General features: G+C 45.8%; 1 protein-coding gene across 6 annotated transcripts in view; it reads right to left on the bottom strand.

Annotated features, from left to right (window-relative positions):
• TPK1 (thiamin pyrophosphokinase 1) overlaps positions 1-643 on the bottom strand; it is a 240,775-nt gene extending 240,132 nt beyond the window's left edge. For all 6 annotated transcript variants that reach the window (XM_082192914.1, XM_082192919.1, XM_082192915.1 and 3 more), the window contains exon 1: positions 534-643. The gene's annotated coding sequence lies outside the window, so the exon portion shown is untranslated. The remainder of the gene's footprint in view (positions 1-533) is intronic.
• Between the last annotated feature and the right edge of the window lie 18,443 nt (positions 644-19,086).

The following is a 19,086-nucleotide window of genomic DNA, read 5'->3' as shown; positions in this document are numbered from 1 at the left end:
GAGTGAGCACTGAAGCAAGATACTTCCTTTTCCCCTCCCTCTTCCACCTCTCTGTGTGGACATTAAGACATCTCGGGATGGGAGGGTGCGTAGGGAGTGTGAAGGAGTGCGTGTGAGTCCCTGTCAGGGAAGAATCACAGAGTTAGAAGAATCAGGGAAGAATTGTAGAGTTGGAAGGGTCATCTAGTCCAACCCCTTCAGTGAGGGAGTCTCAGCTAAAGAAGGCGGGGTATAAGTTAATAAGAATATTTTCACTAGTCGCCTCCAGAAGAGGAGAGGCCCCCAGCCACGAGGCCCCGCTCTGCCTCCCCGGGGCTCTGGCGTGGGACCAGGATGCCGGACTCGACGGGCCCCTGGGGGCCAAAGGCAGGACCGAGAGAAGAGTTGGGAGAGGAGCTGCAGCTTGCAGAGAGCAGGAGCCGGGCACTTGGGCTGTTCTCTACTGTCTGCTCCCTTTAAGAAAGTATGGGGGGGGTCTGATTAACACAACCAGGAAGGGCCAGAGGAGAGTATTTCTGCAGGGGGGGGGGTACCTGGTGCTGCTGCCCAGAGACACCCGCTCTCTCGCTCTCTCGCTCTCTCGCCGCCGCCGCTTTCCCTTTTGCCCCTGGAGGCTCCAGGACCGGCGCGCCAGGAGCCAGGGGAGACGCGCCGAGGGACGATCGCGCCGATCGCCACACTAATCCATGGCTCGGCGGTCGACTTCTGAGCAGCCCCGCGATTCTCTCTTGTTGGACTACAACTCCCATCATCCCTGAGCTCCGGCCTTGCTGGCTAGGGGTGATGGGAGTTGGAGTTCAACAACACCCCACAGGTGGAGAAAGGCTGTAGCAACTCGAAGGCGGAGCGGGGGAAAGAGAGGAGGATTCTTTTGCCTGCGAGCCAAGAGCTGCAGCACCAGAGCGGCGAGCTGTGCAAGCGAAGAAGGCGGCATCTGCTGCACGGAGACGCCGCGAAAACAAAGCCAAATGCGGCAGCCAGCTCTGCAAGAGGAGAAGGGCAGCTCCTCTGCCTCCGGACCTCTAGGAAGGGGAGGGATAGGGCTCGTTTCAAGCGCCGCAGCGCCGTGACCGGGCCGAGCCCCGCCTCTGCCAAGCCGCAGCCCAGAGGAGGCGAGAGGCTTCCCCGGGCCCCGTCCTCATATGCATCATGCATCTGCAGGGTGTTGGGAATTGTAGCTCGGTGAGGAGGAAGCTGCAGGTCTCAAGAATGTTTTGGAGGGGGAAGTCATGTGCACGAAAAGTGGTTTGTGGCTGTGGCCCTGCTCTCAGCCTGCACTAAAAAGCGGCTAGCAGAGGGATTTAAAACAACTGGTGCCCAGGCTTGGAAAAGCAGATTTATAAAATTGTAGAGTTGGAAGGGATCCCAAGGGTCATCTAGTCCAATCCCATCTGGCGGTTCCCTCACTGCAAGAAGTCAAGTTACAGGGAACCAGGCAGAGGGCCTTCTCAGTAGTGGCACCTGCCCTGTGGAACGCCCTCCCATCAGATGTCAAGGAAATAAACAACTACCTGACATTTAGAAGACATCTGGAGGCAGCCCTGTTTAGGGAAGCCTTTAATGTTTGTCAGACTATTGTATTTTAATATTTTGTTGGAAGCTGCCCAGAGTGGCTGGGGAAACCACTAAATAAATAAATTATTATTATTATTATTATTATTATTATTATTATTATTATTATTATTATTATAGTATGCCTCCGGGAGATCTTTCTGATGCACTGCTGTGGGGGGGGGGGTATTGGAAAGGGCTTGAGAATATCTTTTATCTTATTATTTCCCTTTCTCCTCCCCTTCACTTCTCAGAGATCAGTGAAAAGTGTTGGAGAGATCAGACCTCCCCCTCCAGTCCACTTTAAATTCTTTAATTAAAGAAAATCCATGGACTGTTTTTTATTATTGTAAATTGAGTCATATACTACAAGCCTTTGCATGTATACTGAGAAGTAAGTCCTACTCAATTCAATGGAGCAAGCTCCCAGGTAACTAGGTAAAGACTGTGCAGTCTTATACTGCAATCCTAAGTATTTTTACTCATAAGTTCCTCTGTGTTCACTCTCAGGTTACTGATCATTCTCGCAGTTTTCATTGTATTATTGTTGTTATTATTATATATTGATGCCTTTCCTGTGGGAAGTGAAATGTCTGTGGGGAAAAGTGCCTTTCCTTAGCAATATGTGAAGCAGGGAATCCACACCCAAGGAAGGACACAGCCTGATCCTGTTCTCAAGCCACTTGGTCTCTCCAGCTCAAGGGTGCTACCAAAAACATGCTCTGAAGCAGGCTTCCTCAACCTCAACCCTCCAGATGTTTTGAGACTACAGTTCCCATCATCCCTGACCACTGGTCCTGCTAGCTAGGGATCATGGGAGTTGTAGTCCAAACACATCCGGAGGGCCGAGTTTGAGGTCTGAAGTAAGAGTCACTTAGAGGCTCAGAGAAGTTGGCATGCTCTTTTCTACTTTTCTGTTGCAGGTGGATGGTTGTCTCTGTGCATATTAACCATACTTGCCTTCCAAACGTAAGAGGGAGGGGGCTAAAAAGAAAACACAAGGAATCAGTACAAATATTATATAAAACTTTGTATTCAAATAATATATTGCTTAATTTTATGCCCTTTAAAAACCAAATGTGTTGAGGGGTGGTTGTACTTCTCCAGTGGATGGAGGGATCGTGGCAATGGGTGATTTGATCATTAGGAACACGGATAGTTAGGTGTGTGTTGGGCATACAGAGAGCAAAGAGCATGAAGGTTGCAGATCATAGAATCATAGAATCATAGAGTTGGAAGAGACCACAAGGGCCATCGAGTCCAACACCCTGCCAAGCAGGAAACACCATCAGAGCACTCCTGACATATGGTTGTCAAGCCTCTGCTTAAAGACCTCCAAAGCAGGAGACTCCACCACACTCCTGGGCAGCAAATTCCACTGTCGAACAGCTCTTACTGTCAGGAACTTCTTCCTAATGTTTAGGTGGAATCTTCTTTCTTGTAGTTTGGATCCATTGCTCCGTGTCCGCTTCTCTGGAGCAGCAGAAAACAACCTTTCTCCCTCCTCTATGTGACATCCTTTTATATATTTGAACATGGCTATCATATCACCCCTTAACCTCCGCTTCTCCAGGCTAAACATGCCCAGCTCCCTTAGCCGTTCCTCATAAGGCATCGTTTCCAGGCCTTTGACCATTTTGGTTGCCCTCCTCTGGACCCGTTCCAGTTTGTCAGTGTCCTTCTTGAACTGTGGTGCCCAGAACTGGACACAGTACTCCAGGTGAGGTCTGACCAGAGCAGAATACAGTGGCACTATTACTTCCCTTGATCTAGATGCTATACTCCTATTGATGCAGCCCAGAATTGCATTGGCTTTTTTAGCTGCCGCGTCACACTGTTGGCTCATGTCAAGTTTGTGGTCAAGTAAGACTCCTAGATCCTTTTCACATGTACTGCTCTCAAGCCAGGTGTCCCCCATCTTGTATTTGTGCCTCTCATTTTTTTTGCCCAAGTGCAATACTTTACATTTCTCCCTGTTAAAATTCATCTTGTTTGTTTTTGCCCAGTTCTCTAATTTGTCAAGGTCGTTTTGAAGTGTGATCCTGTCCTCTGGGGTGTTAGCCACCCCTCCCAGTTTGGTGTCATCTGCAAATTTGATCAGGATGCCCTTGAGTCCATCATCCAAGTCGTTGATAAAGATGTTGAATAAGACCGGGCCCAAGACAGAACCCTGTGGCACCCCACTAGTCACTCTTCTCCAGGATGAAGAGGAACCATTGATGAGCACCCTTTGGGTTCGGTCAGTCAGCCAGTTACAAATCCACTGAGTGGTAGCATAGTCAAGACCGCATTTTACCAGCTTCTTTACAAGAATATCATGGGGCACCTTGTCAAATGCCTTGCTGAAATCAAGGTAGGCTACATCCACTGCATTCCCTTCATCTACCAGGCTTGTAATTCTGTCAAAAAACGAGATCAGGTTAGTCTGACATGACTTATTTTTCAGAAATCCATGCTGACTATTGGTGATCACAGCATTCCTTTCTAGGTGCTCACAGACTGTTTGCTTAATGATCTGCTCCAAAATCTTCCCTGGTATTGATGTCAGACTGACTGGGCGGTAATTATTTGGGTCCTCTCTTTTCCCCTTTTTGAAAATAGGGACATTTGCCCTCCTCCAGTCTGCCGGGACTTCACCTGTTCTCCAGGAATTCTCAAAGATGACTGGCAGTGGTTCTGAGATCACATCTGCCAGTTCTTTTAATACTCTTGGATGCAGTTCATCTGGCCCTGGAGACTTGAATGCATCTAAACTAGCCAAGTATTCTTGTACTATCTCCTTAGTTATTCTGGGCTGTGTTTCCTTTGCTGAATCATTTGCTCCAAATTCTTCAGGTCGGGCATTGCTTTCTTTATTGGAGAAGACTGAGGCAAAGAAGGCATTGAGGAGTTCAGCCCTTTCTGTGTCCCCTGTTTGCATTTCACCATCTTCTCCTCTGAGTGACCCCACGGTTTCTTTGTTCTTCCTTTTGCTACGAACATACCCATAAAAGCCTTTTTTGTTGCTTTTAACCTCTCTAGCAAGCCTGAGTTCATTCTGTTCTTTAGCTTTTCTGACTTTGAGTCTACACGTGCTGGCTATTTGTTTGAATTCCTCTTTGGTGGTTTTCCCCCTTTTCCATTTTTTGTACACATCCTTTTTTAATCTTAACTCAGTTAAAAGTTCTTTAGATAGCCACCCTGGCTTCTTTAGGCACCTTCCATGTTTCCGTCTCATTGGTATTGCCTGACCTTGTGCTTTTACTATCTCCCTCTTAACAAACTCCCAGCCATCATGAACTCCCTTTCCTTTTAGTATTACTGTCCATGGGATCTCACCCAGCACTTCCCTAAGTTTTATGAAGTCGGCTTTCTTAAAGTCAAGAAATTGAGTACTAGTATGCTTGGCTGCTCCTTTCCGCTATATAGTAAACTTCAGAAGAGCATGATCACTCGCGCCTAATGATCCATCCACTTCTACCCCACTAACCAGGTCATCAACATTGGTTAGGACCAGATCTAAAATGGATGTTCCTCTTGTTGCTTCTCCCACTTTCTGGACAATGAAGTTGTCTGCAAGGCCAGTGAGGAATCTGTTTGACCTTAAGCTCTTGGCTGAGTTTGACATCCAACAAATATCCGGGTAATTGAAGTCCCCCATTACTACTATCTCCCTTCTTTTTGCATGCTTGGCCATCTGTTCCAGGAAGGCATCATCTATGTTCTCCGTTTGGCTTGGGGATCTATAGTAAACTCCCACAATGAGATCTCTGTTATTCTTCTCTCCCTTAATTTTGACCCAAATGCTCTCACTTTGGCTTTGAGGTTCTAAATCTTGGATCTCTTCACAGGTATACACATCCCTGACATATAACGCCACTCCTCCTCCTTTCTTGTCTGGTCTGTCTCTCTGAAATAGATTGTATCCCCCCATTATTACATTCCAATCGTGGGACTTATCCCACCAGGTTTCAGTGATGCCTATTATGTCATATTTAGTTTGCTGTACCAAGAGCTCAAGCTCATCTTGTTTATTTCCCATGCTTTGCGCATTAGTGTACAGACATTGAAGTCCATTAATCATTCCCCCGTGTCTCTTATTTAAGGATTTTTTCCTTCCACCACTAGGTCTGCGTGCGGTTTGCTCCATTTGGTCTATGACATTTGGATGATCATCTTCATCCACTTCAGGAGCACTGTCTCCCTCCCCCACATTAGTCAGTTTAAAGCCCTCCTGATGAGGTTTCTGAGATTTTGGGCAAAAACATTTCTCCCAACCGTTGTGAGGTGCAGCCCATCGCTTGCCAGAAGTCCATCTTCAAGAAACTGCAGTCCGTGATCTAAGAATCCAAACCGTTCCTGTTTACACCATTTGCGAAGCCAGCTGTTCACTTCCACTATTTTTCCCTCTCTCCCTGGGCCACGTCGTTCAACTGGGAGGACAGATGAGATGACAATTTGTGCATTTAGTTGCTTCAATTTCCTGCCGAGAGCCTCATAGTCTCTTTTGATCTTCTGGAGGCTATTGCTTGCAGTGTCATTGGTTGCCACATGAACCAAGAGGAAGGGGTATTTGTCAGTGGGTTTTATGATTCCTTGCAGTCGTTCAGTTACATCTTGGATCTTAGCCCCGGGGAGACAGCACACTTCCCGAGACATCTTGTCAGGTCCACAGATCACTGCTTCTGTTCCCCTCAGTAGGGAATCCCCTATCACCACTACACGCCTCCTCTTAGGTTTGGTCGGGGTTCTTCCGTGAGCTGTCCGTTCCAAGGTCGCCTGCACATTCCCTGAGGACTGACTTTGCTGCTCGTCTTCATATACCTGATCGACTGTAATGAGGGAGAGATCCTCAAATGGAGTCTGCTCTTCGTCTTCCATGCTAGGGGAGAGGACCTCAAAGCGATTGTGTATTTCTAAACAATCAGAGCGAACCCTGGGCCTCCTACTTCTTTGAGTCACGTTTCTCTATATATCTGGCTCCCGTGTTGGTGAACTAGCCTCCTTCTCAGGGGAGTCCCCTGTCTCCTCCTTGGTGGAGATGGTGTGCTCTGTTGCTTCCAAGAAGAGCTCCAGCTCTCTAATTCTTTGGAGCGTAGCTACACGTTCCTCCAGTTGCTGGACTTTGTCTTTTAAGAGGGCAATCAACATGCAATTGCTGCAGGTAAAGCTGCCTGCAACCTTTGGCAAGATGGCAAACATTGCGCAGGAACCACAGGCGACTGCAGCTGTTCCCTCCCCCTCCATCCTGAGAACGTGTTGTTGGGGGTGGCTACAGTGGTCCTCCATCATAAAAAGCGTGAAGACAGGACAAATAACTCCCCCCACAAGAAAAAAAACCTAGGTTTCCCCCAACAAAGGTTTGAGACTAGCTCCCCTAAATCTAAAAGATGGATCAAACTGCCCTGCTAGGTCTGATAAGCTCCTCCCACAGCTAATCCCCTGCCTCAACAGAAACCCTGCCCCCTCTGACCTTTGCACAGGGAGAACAGCTAATCAGCCACAAAGAAACACACACACACAAGAAAACATTTTTTGCTCCTCCAGCTGCTGCCCTGCTAGGTCAGATGTGGCTTCTTGGCTAGGCAGTCTTGTAGACAGTGATGGAGCGGAATCATGTTAGCACCAGTGGCATGGGAAAATGTTTTTTGTGAGGTCCTAGAAGCCAAATTTAGGTTGCTAGGTAGGATGCCGAAACCCAAAACCTCCAAGGTGGCTTTCTTTGAAATGCTACCATTTCAACAGGCAGGGCCATCTGGACAGCTGCAGCATTGTAGTCTCAATGTATGAACCACACCTGATTCACTTCTGCCCTCTAGTAAGTTGGAGGCATAAACCACAATCCTGACTTAATATTACTTCTGAACTGGGGCTCATGGCTTGTTTCAGAAATCCCCAAATGTCTAATTGCATACCCTCCAATACGAAGCGGCCCCAAACCAGGACACCATCTTCTGGGGCTTCACTCTCCCTTGAGTCCCATAACCTGCACAAGATTGCAGCCCCCCCCCAGCACGTTTTTGGGCACAGCACCCCAAAACATTTGTTTTGAGGGCCGTGCAAGATCGCTGCCTCAAAGAAAGCACTTTTTTTGGGCAAGAATGCGGCCAGAAATCACAGCAGCCTTTTTGGCCAACATCCTCTCACAAGGACATCCCTTTTTTTTCTGGGACAGTTGACGGGTATGTGATAGCTAAAATACTTTTTTTCTGAGTTACTGAGTTAATGTTGGAACCCTCTTCATCTTTACACATGAAAAGGTATACTTTCAGGGTGCTTAAGAGAACAAAATCAGCTTACAACAGAACTTCTTTATAACGCCCCATTGGGGGCTGGAAGGAGACCAAGAGAGAATGGTGATTCATGCAGGAACACAACAGGCATGTTCTTCAAAGGGTGTGTAATTGTGCAGTCTCTGTGTCAACAGTGACCGAATGCTCCAATTGCATCTGATGCAGAGACTGGGCAGAATTACTTCCCCCTGGTGGAGGCTGAGATGCAGGAAAGCCGGAGCAATTTATCATGCAGAGATGCAGCAAACAGGCTCCTCTATGGATCAGTGCTTTGAGGTCACAGATGTCTTCAGTTACATATTTATTTCTAATGACATGCTAGTAGTACTTTGTTGACAGTCTAATATGCTTCACCAGTCACCATGCAGTCTGGGAGCTACTCAGTCAGAGATAATTAGGCTTTGCAAACGAAGAACTCTGCCCCACTCAGATGGTTCAGTTGCATGTTAAGTTATGGGAGTCACTTCAGTTTTTCATCTCACTTATTTTAATGTAGTTTGCCTTTTACTTATGTTTCCAAGGTTTTACTTCGCATTTTATTCATTCACAACCATCTATGCTTTCATGCCTTTGGCTTTAAAAACAACAATACTTTTATCTATTGTAAGAGTCATTGCTTTAGATCAGTAAACCCTTTTTAAGATCTAATCCACCAACTCCGTTGTTTTCTATTCAATTATTCATACTGTAACACAGAGGCTTCTAAACGCTAGTTCACACATGTAGTACACATTAATCAAAGATAATGTTACTGCTTCCAAGAATAAGGGGGATATTTACAGGTAATATTCCTTTTAATTTTGCAATGCATTTCCTAGTCTATTTCACAATGGCAGCATCTTTGAATGTCTTTAATGTGTCTGGTGGGTAGCCGTGCGATCCCACCACGTCTTCTCAGAAGTTCAATGGAATTTACTCCCAGGTAAGAAGTGGATAGGACTGCAGCCAAAGAATAGGAATGATGCCCCCTGTTCAAATATCACTTCTCTCACCAGGTGGCATTAGGCAAGCCACTATCTCAGTCCCACCCCCACCCCCACCTCATTGGTTGCCAGCTGACCAGGAAAAGAAACTGACTGGTCTGCTTTTGTGACATTGACAGCAGTTTGCTTTTAAGCTTTTCACAGCAGAAAGCAGGGCCGGCCCAGCCAGGAGGCAAGGTGAGGTGACTTGGGCAGCAGGATCCACAGAGGCAGCAGATCTGGCCTCCAAGAAGTGCCTTGCCCCCTGCCGCAGCAGCAGTGTGGTATCTTTGCAAACCGGAGGCACTGCTTGTGCCCCCCATTCCTGGGGAGGGAGTGGTGGGGTCTCCTAAGCTCTGCCCCCTCCCAGCATGATTCAGAGGGGGAACCCTTGCCTCCCACATTGGCCTTTGATTCCCTCTTCACCGGTTGGGTAATGTGGATTTGACCTCCTGTGGTCCATTACTTTACAAGATTTTGCAAACTCTGGCCAAGTTTGGAAAACTGCATTTGGGCTTAATAAATTGAGTTATGTAAAGAAATGGTACCCTTTCATCACTTACTCAACAGAACATCAATCACAGTGGCAGCCACTGAGCTCTGGGGTCACATTTCCCCATAGGATTCTGTGTTTGGGGGTGGGAAGGGGAAAACATTGGGTGAGGGGGGGTTATGTTCTCATCTTCCTTTTGAAAAACCAATGAAAAGCATTTAGAAGAAAAAGAAAAGAAGCTGAGCTATGCACAGGCTGCATGGCAACTGCTTCTTCCCCTCCCTTCTTCCCTTCCTGCAAGTGAGCAGTCAAGCCAGGAAGCTGCAGCTAACCGTAGCCCCTTGTTATGTCTGAACCAGAAATGATGGTATCCTGCTTCCTAGCAAGCAGCATATGAAGTTATACTTTAAAGTTGGCTTCCGTACCCTGGCTTGTTCAGAAGCCATTAAGCAGAGTTCCCAGTTCATATTGGAATCTCTGCTTAACTGTGGTTTCCTGGCTTGTGTGGCTACTTGTGAGAAGGGAGGAGTGAACTGGCTGCCGGAAGCTTGTGCAAATCTCAGTTTATGAAGCCAGGATTTGATTGTTCCCTTTCTCATAGCAATGACTTCTTAGGGCAGTGGTTTTCAACTAGTGTGCCGTGGCAACCCTGGCCTCTGTCCCTCTTTCCTCCCCTCCCTCCTCTGATGCCCTCTTGCATCTCTGCCTCCCAAAGACTTGCACAGCTGTTTGTTGCAGCAGCCCTGGCTACAAGCTCCCCAAGCAAATGGTGCCTCTGGGGCTGGCCAGGGGGTGCTTCCCAGGCCCCTGTGGGGCAGTGTGGGGAGGCACTCCTCTTTCGGGTGAGGGGCAGCTCAGAGACCAGGTGCAGCAGCTGCGGCTGCCCAGAGGAGAATGGAGAGGAGAGGAGGCTGAGGGAACCCTCCACAAGGGAGGGTGTTTGAAAGGGCTGAGAGGCTGCCAGCTCTGCAGGCAAGGGGGGGGCATAAGTGAGTTCCTGAGCCCTCCAGGGGAGCCGCAGAAAGAATGTAGTTGGTCAAAGGAGCCGTGGACTGAAAAAGATTGAAAACCTCTGTCTTAGGGGATGGGGAGCGAACAAGCTTCTCTCTTTTTTCCTTTCTTTGCAAAGTAGGGGAAATATACAGAGCTCTGCAGCAGAGGGCAGCAGAGGAGCATGGCTTGCGGAGTCAAATGGCAGCTGTTATTGCTAGCAAACCAAAATTGCAGGCAACCTTGTCTGTCTAAAAGAAAACATCCAAGCTAACGGTATTGCTATTATTAGGACTAACGAAAAAGTCTCAAAGAAGCAAGCCTGGCAGAAAGGCCAAATCTGCACTCTGTTTACGATGGAATATTGGTGATGTTATACATGGCTGGGGGGGGGGGGCGGGGACTGGACTCATTTTGCACCAAAGCTACAGGGAAAGAGGAGCATGGCTGTTCTCCACCCTCCCTCTCTCTTCCATTTCATCTTAAAGCCAAATTAGAAATGTGGGGTGATTGAGTGCAAATCACAGAGTCATAGAGTTGGAAGGGAGCCTGAGGGTCATTTAATTCAACCCCCTGCAATGCAGGAATCTCTGTTAAAGCATCCACGAGGGATGGCCACCCAAGCTCTGCTTAAAAACCTCCAAGCAAGGAGAATGAAACACATGTTCACTTTACACCAAAGGACTTGGGGGTCTAGGAGGAGAGCAAAACCTCTCCCTGCCTTGACTGTGTTTTCTGAGCAGTGTCAACTTACTAGAATTTGGAGGTTTTATTTAGGTTTTGCTCCCTCTGAGGAGAAGCTGCCTTCCTCCTTGTCCTTCCACTTGTTTGCATGCTTTATTTCTTTCCGCTGAAATCTTTGCCGGTTTGGGCAATATAGCCTGGGTGCAATGGCTGATGAGCTGCCAGCTACTTTGCGGAGTGCAATTTGTATCCTTACTACAGCTAGTTAAAGTAGTGCAAGATTCATCATGCTGGAAATCAGTCAGGGGGGAGCAGGCTGACAGAAGGATCCTTAAAAGGCCTGTGGTACAAACAAGGGCTTCTGAATTAATAAACTCACAAAGATAAGGAACCTGTCTCTCTCTTTTTCACCTGTCCTTTTGCTGCTGGGCTTTCCTGTAAGAGCCTTCTCACAAGTCTTTACATGTTCCTTCTAGTTCTTTTGTGCACAGTGTTTCTCAAACTTCTGATAGCTGAGGAACCCACACACATCCCTACAAACAGGGCTTTTTTTCAGGGGCTCCTCAAGAGCAGGCCGTCCTGTACCAGTATCTCTCTTTTTTGTTGGTTAAAAAGTGTAACACTTACTGTAACAACTTCATGGTCAGTACCGACACCTATTTATCTAGAAAAAAAATCACTGCCTACAAGTTTTACTTTTAGAATGTGTAAGAGTAACAATTACCTATCTTCATAGTCCACCCTCCTTGTTTCTGCTAGGAATGGGAAGAACATCCCCAGTCAGATTCAGAATTGGGCTCAGAAAAATAAAAAAAGTATTTTCACACTAACTCACAATAACTCTCTGTTTATTAGGCTTGCCATATGGCCAGAAAATCCAATAAATGTCCTCTTGGGGGGGCACATCCCCATCTGGGGGGGCTTTTTGCATTTTATAGGAAATGCCTGGGTTGGTTTTTTTGGGGGGGAGGGGCTTTATTTGTTTATTTATAATTGGATTTTTTAAACTGTGCCCCAGAAGCGTTTGCTTTGGCCAGAGGTGAGCATGCCTGTGTCACTACCAGGCCCTCCCGCCTCTTTCCCCTCTCCCTTCCTGGTAAGCCTCCACCTCCCCTACTTACCTCCCTCCCACCGCTCCCTCGTAGGTGGTTTTGCTGTTCCAGGGGAATGTACAAGGAGGGCCAGAGCTTTCCCCCCTCTGCCGCCTGGCGCACCATTATGGCTGTGCATCAAGAGCAGTGAGACATGGAGTTTTCTAAGTGCCACTATAATAGCACTAGGAAAATTACATTGTCCAGTGCTCCTGGCATGCAGGAGACCTTCCGTTATTGCTAGTGCAGCAAGAAAGGTCATTGTTCATGAGCAGAAGGGAGGAATAAAATGTTGAACTTGCATCCATCTGCTGTAGAAAACAAACTTGTCATAATAAACCCCAAATTCTTAATCTTCAGTATTACACACTTACTCATTTAACTCAGGAGGTTGTGGACTCTCCCTCCTTTGAGGCTTTTAAGCAGAGGCTGGATGGCCATGTATCATGGATGCTTTAGTTGACATTTCTGCATTGCAGGGGGTTGCATGAGATGACCCTCAGACTCCCAACTCTACAATTCTATGATGATTCTATGGTAAGTCAATGAGACATAATTCTAAGACATTTATAGGGTTGAACTCCACCAGAATATATTAAACACTTTCAGGGACTGCATTTCTGTCTGTTAGGGCTACACTAAATGCAACAACCAGCAAGCATGTTTATTGTGACATAGTCTTATATGGACAGGAGTGTCTACCCATGTCCACTCAGAAGGAAGGCCCACTGAATTCCGTGGGGCTTTCTCCCTCACACTAGTTAAGTGTATATAATATTGCAGCCTAAATTGGTTAGTCTTAAATGTGCGACACAGAACTGTTAACAAGGGACATAATAAGCTGTCCAGCTGCTTCTTGTCCACATCTTATTTTCAAGAATGTGGAATAAGGTGGATATTGCTGCAAGCCACCCCAATAGTCAAGCAGTGCAAGATTCCTGGGGTTCCAGGCACTTACCCAGGGTCCGGTTTCCTTGGAATGAGGCTCAGCGGAGGCTGTGGTGTCTTTAGGATAGATGGTTTATTTCCACATATATACAACCTGAACTTATGATGGAGGGGCTCACAGCATTAACACAAAGAAGGCCTTGCTTCTCCCATAGCCACAGCTTTGGATCCCAGCAGAATGCAAACAAGAAGTCTATCTCCAGCCTGCCTGCTCCTGATTATGAACTGGTAAAGGTGTGTGAGAGAGAGAGACTTTGGAAAGAAAAAGACAATTGATCCCACCCCTTTGGCAAGGATCCAGATTCTCCATTCTTAGACCTCGGCTGAGATCAGTGTGTCTGAATTCTCCCCCTTCACCTCCCCCTCTCCTTCCTTTGCAAAATGTTTTTAGGCAATAACAAAAGCCAAATCATATCCTTTTACAGCTGCCTCATTCCTTAGTGATTTGATTAGTGGCCTTATTTAGAAAGCAACAAAGTATAATTTTAAGTTTGGAATTCCAAACCCCCCATTCTTTTTTGCTCTGCACAAAGTCCTTTATTTATCTGCATGTATTTTCCTCTTCCACAAAACAGGTAAACTCTGAAACAGAAAAGGAAACTTGGGGAGAAGAGGCCTTTGAAGTGCCACATTCTAGCCCACCCAAGAAAGAGTCAATTTCTTCCAGCAGGAGAGATCTTCTTGCACAGTGTGCAGCAAGTGAATAAAGTTAACCTTACAAAGATGCTTTTAACATCCTTTATAATGAGAATTCCTAAGTATGTAAAGCTGCAATATTCTAGTATTGGGTTGGATAGCTGATGTTTCTGTTCAGCAAGATGAATATTAACACAGAGAAGCTCCACTTTTACAGAATTGAATTTCCAGATCTGCCCCCTCCTGGAACCTTTTTAACTGGGTTTGGAGTGCTGGTCTGACCTTTGCAGGTTTGTCTAAGAACAGTAAGACATCATTGGCAAACATACTTTGGCAGGTTTGCCATTCATTCTGGGGCCTGTGGAGAAATTGACATTTTTTTCACATTTAAAATTGCCAGTTTATAGGATTTGAAAGCCATTTCCTGATCCATCTGCCTTTCAGCTGTAAGAAAGTTGAGGTTTTCGATGGATCTCCTGCATGAGGACAATGTTTGGGTTTTCCCTACAAAGGATTGGCTCATTTCTAGACCATTTCACAACGGAGCCCAAGCTTTTCATATTAAATGAGAGAAACATTCGTTCACCTCCCATGAACAGGTTGCATACATTAACTTACTGGTGATCAGAATCCATTCTGGGGTAGGCGCATGCTTCAAAACAGAACATTGAGAATATTTGCAGACAAAACCCCTAGAATTGTAATCTTTCACTCCTCACAGGCTGAGGCTCGGGGGGAGTGAGGTTTCATGGAGCCACACACAGTAATCATCATCGTCAAAGTCAGGAAGAGGGTATAGAATTCAAAGTAGCCACTGGTCCACAAGTTACCTTGTGGCTTGTGAGTGACTTTCAGGAGGAGATAAACAATAAATTGGAAAGTATTGAAAGCACATCAGCAGGGGCGAAGAAGAAAGAGGGGACACAAAGTGTGTAAATTAGAGCTTGTGACTGAAGCTTCTGAGATGCTGCATTGGAAGGCGGAGTGCTAAGACTACCCTGTTGTTGTTTAGCCATTTAGTGGTGTCCGACTCTTCGTGACCCCATGTGCACACCAGGCACTCCTGTCTTCCACTGCCTCCGACAGTTTGGTCAAACTCATGTTGGTAACTTCGAGAACACTGCCCAACCATCTCGTCCTCTGTCGTCCCCTTCTCCTTGTGCCCTCCATCTTTCCCAACATCAGGGTCTTTTCCAGGGAGTCTTCTCTTCTTATGAGGTGGCCAAAGTGTTGGAGCCTCAGCTTCACGATCTGTCCTTCCAGTGAGCACTCAGGGCTGATTTCCTTAAGAATGGATAGGTTTGATCTTGCAGTCCATGGGACTCTCAAGAGTCTCCTCCAACACCATAATTCAAAAGCATCAATTCTTCAGCGATCAGCCTTCTTTATGGTCCAGCTCTCACTTCCATACATCACTACTGGGAAAACCATAGCTTTAACTACACAGACCTTTGTCAGCAAGGTGATGTCTCTGCTTTTTAAGATGCTGTCTAGGTTTGTCATTGCTTTTCTCCCAAGAAGCAGGCATCTTTTAATTTTGTGGCTGCTATCACCATCTGCAGTGATCATGGAGCCCAAGAAAGTAAAATCTCTCACTGCCTCCATTTCTTTCCCTTCTGTTTGCCAGGAGGTGATGGGACCAGTGGCCATGATCTTCCTATTTTTTTGATGTTGAGCTTCAGACCATATTTTGCGCTCTCCTCTTTCACCCTCAATAAAAGGTTTTTAAATTCCTCCTCACTTTCTGTCATCAAGGTTGTGTCATCTGCATATCTGAGGTTGTTGATATTTCTTCCAGCAATCTTAATTCCGGCTAGGGATTCATCCAGCCCAACCTTTCGCATGTTGAATTCTGCATATAAGTTAAATAAGCAGGGAGACAATATACAGCCTTGCCGTACTCCTTTCCCAATTTTGAACCTATCAGTTGTTCCATATCCAGTTCTAACTGTAGCTTCTTATCCCACATAGAGATTTCTCAGGAGACAGATGAGGTGATCAGGCACTCCCATTTCTTTAAAAACTTGCCATAGTTTTCTGTGGTTGACACAGTCAAAGGCTTTTGCATAGTCAATGAAGCAGATGTCTTTCTGGAACTCTCTAGCTTTCTCCATAATCCAGCGCATGTTTGCAATTTGGTCTCTGGTTCCTCTGCCCCTTCAAAATCTAGCTTGCACTTCTGGGAGTTCTCGGTCCACATACTGCTTGAGCCTTCCTTGTAGAATTTTAAGCATAACCTTGCTAGCGTGTGAAATGAGTGCAATTGTGCGGTAGTTGGAGCATTTTTTGGCACTGCCCTTCTTTGGGATTGGGATGTAGACTGATCTTCTCCAATTCTCTGGCCACTGCTGAATTTTCCAAACTTGCTGGCATATTGAGTGTAGCACCTTAACAGCATCATCTTTTAAAATTTTAAATAGTTCAGCTGGAATACCATCACTTCCACTGGCCTTGTTATTAGCAGTGCTTTCTAAGGCCCATTTGACTTCATTCTCCAGGATGTCTGGCTCAAGGTCAGCAACCACACTACCTGGGGTGTACGAGACATCCATATCTTTCTGGTATAATTCCTCTGTGTATTCTTGCCACCGCTTCTTGATGTCTTCTGCTTCTGTTAGGTCCTTACCACTTTTGGTAATTATGGTAATCTTTGCACGAAATGTTCCTTTCATATCCCCAATTTTCTTGAACAGATCTCTTGTTTTTCCCATTCTATTGTTTTCCTCTATTTTTTTGCATTGCTTGTTTAAGAAGGCTCTCTTGTCTCTCCTTGCTGTTTTTTTTGGAAATCTGCATTAAATTTCCTGTATCTTTCACTATCTCCCTCGCATTTTGCTTGCCTTCTCTCCCCTGCTATTTGTAAGGCCTCGTTGGGCAGCCACTTTGCTTTCTTGCATTTCCTTTTCATTGGGATGGTTTTCGTTGCTGCCTCCTGTATAATGTTGCGAGCCTCCATCCATAGTTCTTCAGGCACTCTGTCCACCAAATCTAAATCCTTAAACCTGTTCCTCTCTTCCACTGTGTATTCATAAGGGATTTGACTTAGATTGTATCTTACCAGCCCAGTGGTTTTTCCTACTGGTTTAAGCTTGAATTTTGCTCAAAGAAGCTGATGATCTGAGCCACAGTCAGCTCCAGATCTTGTTTTTGCTGACTGTATAGAGCTTCTCCATCTTTGGCTGCAGAGGATATAATCAATCTGATTTCGATGCTGCCCATCTGGTAATATCCATGTGTAGAGTCGTCTCTTGTGTTGTTGGAAAAGAGTGTTTGTGATGACCAGCTTGTTCTCTTGACAGAACTCTATTAGCCTTTGCCCTGCTTCGTTTTGATCTCCAAGGCCAAACTTGCCAGTTGTTCCTTTTATCTCTTGACTCCCTACTTTAGCATTCCAATTCCCTATAATGAGAAGAATATCCTTCTTTGGTATCATTTCTATAAGGTGTTGTAAGTCTTCATAGAAATGGTCAATTTCAGTTTCTTCAGCCCCGATAGTTGGTGCATAAACTTGATTACTGTGATGTTAAAAGGTCTACCTTGAATTCGTATCGAGATCATTCTATCATTTTTGAGATTGCATCCCAGTATAGCTTTCGCCACTCTTTTGTTGACTGTGAGGGCCACTCCATTTCTTTTACGGGATTCTTGCCCACAGTAGAAGATATGATGGTTGTCCGAACTGAATTCGCCCATTCCCGACCATTTTAGTTCACTGATGCCCAGGATGTCAATATTTATTCTTGCCGTCTCATTTTTGACCACATCCAACTTACCAAGGTTCATGGTTCTTACATTCCAGGTTCCTATGCAATATTTTTCTTTACAGCATTGGACTTTCCTTTCACTTCCAGGCATATCTGCAACTGAGCGACCTTTTGGCTTTGGCCCAGCAGCTTCATCAGCTCTGAATCTACTTGTACTTGTCCTCCGCTCTTCCTCAGTAGCATGTTGGACACCTTCTGACCTGAGGGGCTCATCTTCCAGCGTCATAACTTTTATATGCCTGTTGTCTTTGTCCATGGAGTTTTCTTGGCAGGGATACTGGAGTGGCTTGCCGGTTCCTGCTCCAGGTGGATCACGTTTGGTCAAAACTCTCCACTATGACCTGTCCGTCTTGGGTGGCCCTGCACGGCATAGCTCATAGCTTCTCTGAGTTATTCAAGCCCCTTTGCCACGACAAGACAGTGATCCATGAAGAAGAAGACTATCCTAAATGCCACTAAATCAATTGTGAGATAGAACATTTTATTAAACTAACATATATTTTAAAAATAAAATTATTATGGTTGGTTAATTACCATAGCCTGCTTCAAAGCTCAGTATAGGACAGACAACTGCAAAGTAAATTAATGTAGCATACAGCAAACTGAGAAGAACCTTTAATAATATGTGAATGGAGGAGGGGAGCTCAGGCAGTGATCCTCAGCATGAGAAACAAGAGAGAAAAAAGTTGAAGAAATGTGAGAGTAAGGTGTAATAAGTAATGTGAGAATACAGTACTATAGCTATAAGTAATGTGAGAATATGGTGATAAAAGGATACAAGGAACTATGTATTTCATCTGTGCAGTATTGATATAAAATAAAGTCCAGCTGTGTTCATGAAGTACTTTGAATACTTGGCCTATATATCTCATCGGGGAGAACTCCCAGGCTGGGTCCGTACTTTTCCCAATTTGGCCAGCAAAGTAAGAAAATAAATTTTTATTTATATCCCGCCCTCCCCAGCCAAGACCGGGTTCATGGTGGCTGCCCCTCACCCACAAACCAGGCTTACCTGTCCCACACCTGGTGTCATATGTGACACCAGAATATAACAGAACAACAGAATAAGAGCCTGCTGGGTCAGGCCAATGACCCATCCAGTCCACCATCCTGATCTCACAGTGGCCAACCAGATGCCTGGGGGAAACCAGGAGCAGAACATGAGCACAAGGGTGTCTCTGCCCTCCTGTGGTTTCCAGCAGCTGGTATTTGGAAGCCTTGCTGCCTCTAACCTGGAGGCAGAGCAGAGCCATCCTGGCTAGTAGCCATTGATAGTCCTCTCCTGCTTCAGTTTGTCCAATCCTCTTTTAAAGCTCCAGGTTGGTACTTGGTAGCCATTATCCTAGGGGAGCAAGTTCCAAGACACTCAGAACGCAAGGGAGAAACGTGCTTGGAGGAAGGCACGCTTGGCAAATCCACACCGTGATCAACTCCTGCCCGGGAACCAATGTCCCCACTGTGGAAGGGTGTGTGGGTAAAGAATTGGCCTCCACAGTCACTTACGGACTCATTGTTAAAACCATGTTTATGGAAGACAATCTTACTCAGCTATGATTGATCACCGAAGAAGAAGAAGAAGAAGAAGATGTTCAATGCACGGTTATAGTAATGATTATTATGTAATTGACATCAAGCCTTTGTATTAAAAAATGGTGCCCAGTTGAAAAGAGTCTTAATCTTTTGACATTGGAATAT

This window comes from Podarcis vaucheri (assembly GCF_965113315.1).
Source record: "Podarcis vaucheri genome assembly, chromosome: 12".
Taxonomy (NCBI): Eukaryota; Metazoa; Chordata; class Lepidosauria; order Squamata; family Lacertidae; genus Podarcis; species Podarcis vaucheri.
This window is presented reverse-complemented; position numbering and strand designations above follow the sequence as displayed.